A 2408-nucleotide genomic window follows, 5' to 3' on the forward strand; every position below is an offset into this window, starting at 1 on the left:
AAGAGATACAGGATCACGCAATACACCACAACACAACACAACACACCAGCCATACGTAGTAGTGCAACTCGCACCACCACACCTCATACCACGCTTGTATTCGCCCCTGTACAAGCACTTAGGTGCAAAATAATACAAACTCTCCCTCCCCCGCTGGACGTAGGGCCTTCTCTTGCCCGAACCAGGATAAATCTTTGTGTCTTTTTGCATCACCATCTGGAAATGGGAGCACGCATACAAATTCACTAGTTGGTGTGACCCCCCGGGGGAAAAACACCGACAGTTGGCGCGCCAGGTAGGGGTCCTGCGTGTTTTTCATCGATCTCCCATTCCTTTCCAGATGGCCACTCTCGCTTCACCGATCCCGCGCTCCACGGTGATTTGGTTTGGGACTCTTGAGTTCATGTCTACTGGCTTCGGCTATGACATGATCTTGCTCTCGATCAAATGACCGGGAGGAGCCCGCGTTGCGCCAGCACGGTTGAGGGCCCCAAGACGTCCTCGCCACCATGCCTCCCCGCCCAAGAAGAGGCATGGACAGCAATACCGTCGCCCATCTGCCTCATCTCGACCGGCAGTTCGTGCCAGGCAGAAGGTGACACAGGAGTCGACAGCCCCACACGCCGGAACCGTGGGCATGACGGCTCAGCGCCACGAGGATCACACGACGACAGGAGGTGACGCGCCCCGCGCACTCTCCCCCACCGCTAGGTTACTTCCACATGGGCTGATCGCCCCAAGAAGAGCATTGCCGTTCGGCCTGGATAATGCCGCGGCGTCGCTCGCCAGGACAATATGTCCAAACGCCCAAACGTACGTGGAGAGACCAATGGTCCTCCCACGCGACCCTGGAGCACGGCCACAGACGTCCGAGCTACCAAACTTCTTGCAGGTACGAGGCCTCCGCTGCTTAGGCCCAGGGCGGTACATGATTACCTCCCTCAGGCAGCGGCTGCTGGAGGAAGGATGCGGATGTTTCTAAGCCGCTGAGCCGGACTCCGGCTCGGAATCCGACAGCTACGACCCTACTAGGGAATGCTATCACATTGACGGGGTGGTAGAAACTACCGACGAAACACAAGACGCTGCTGCTGGCGGTCGAGCCCCGGCAGCAAGGGAAGACCTCAGGACGCCTGGGAACAACGGTCAAGTCGACCCCCCTCCTCAGGAGGACAGAGCCGCGCAACTTGTGTAGCTCCGAGAGCTCAAGACAAAGCTTGACGAGGATCGTGAGCGCCTTCTTCTGCTTGAACAGATCCTCGAGCAGGACCTGCCTTACCCGCCTGGCGGAAGTGTCCACAGACGAGCTCGAGAGGTACACCGGCAGATCGTCGGAGACGCAGAGCCTGAGCAGCCCGTCAGTCATTTCCCTCGTGCAGGTCAGAACATTGTGGCAGCAACAATGCTGCTGCGAAACATGCCAGAGCCGTCAAACTCCCAAGCACGGCGCATCTGAGACGAGGTGCAGACTCTGCTCCAGGTGGCGGCAGTTCAGCAGGCCGAAAGCTCGGCTTCTCGACGTCGAGGAGCGGCCACTTAAAAGCGCGATGAGCCAGCCCAAAACGAAAAGGAGGTGTCAGTCCATCAGCAGCCACCCCCTCGAGGAAAGAAGACCACGCTCGTCCTCCCCGTCGACAACCAACGTCGACACGACGCACGACGCGACATCGAAGAGAATCATCGCCGTCGGTACGGGGACGCGGAAGAACGCGGTTACAGCGCCCATCGCGGCGGGAGGTACGACAGCGATGAGGACCGGATGGCCCCAGAGCCACCAGGCCCACGGGTGTTCAGCAGGGCAATCCGCAGCACGCCACTGCCCAGTCCGTTCCGACCCCCGACCAGCATCGCAAAGTACAACGGTGAAACCAAACCAGAGCTGTGGCTGGCAGACTTCAGGCTGGCCTGTTAGCTGGGAGGCGCTCGAGGAGACGATCGAGCCATCATCAGACAACTGCCGCTCTTCCTCTCTGACACCGCCTGCAGGTGGCTCGAGGAGCTTCCAGCCGATCAGATCCACGACTAGGTCGATTTGGTTAGAGCATTCGAGGGTAACTTCAAAGGGACCTACATACAGCCTGGAAACTCGTGGGACCTCAGCAAGTGCAAGCAGAAGACAGGAGAAACTCTTCAAGAGTACGCTCGACGCTTCTCAAAGCAACGCACCGAGCTGCCGACCACGACGTCATCCTGGCCTTTGTCTCTAGTACCACCAGTCGAGACTTGGTGTGGGAATTAGGTCGGAATCGCCCTCAGACCGTCGACGAGCTGATGGACGTGGTGGCCAACTACGCTGCAGGAGAAGAAGCGGTCGGCGCCTTCTTCAGTTGTGAAGGAAGAAAAGGCAAGCCGCCCACCGATGATGACGAGGGCCCCAGTCGAGGACCCAAGAAGAACAAAAAGAAGAA

Source organism: Sorghum bicolor, chromosome 1 (genome assembly GCF_000003195.3).
Source record: "Sorghum bicolor cultivar BTx623 chromosome 1, Sorghum_bicolor_NCBIv3, whole genome shotgun sequence".
Classification (NCBI taxonomy): domain Eukaryota; kingdom Viridiplantae; phylum Streptophyta; class Magnoliopsida; order Poales; family Poaceae; genus Sorghum; species Sorghum bicolor.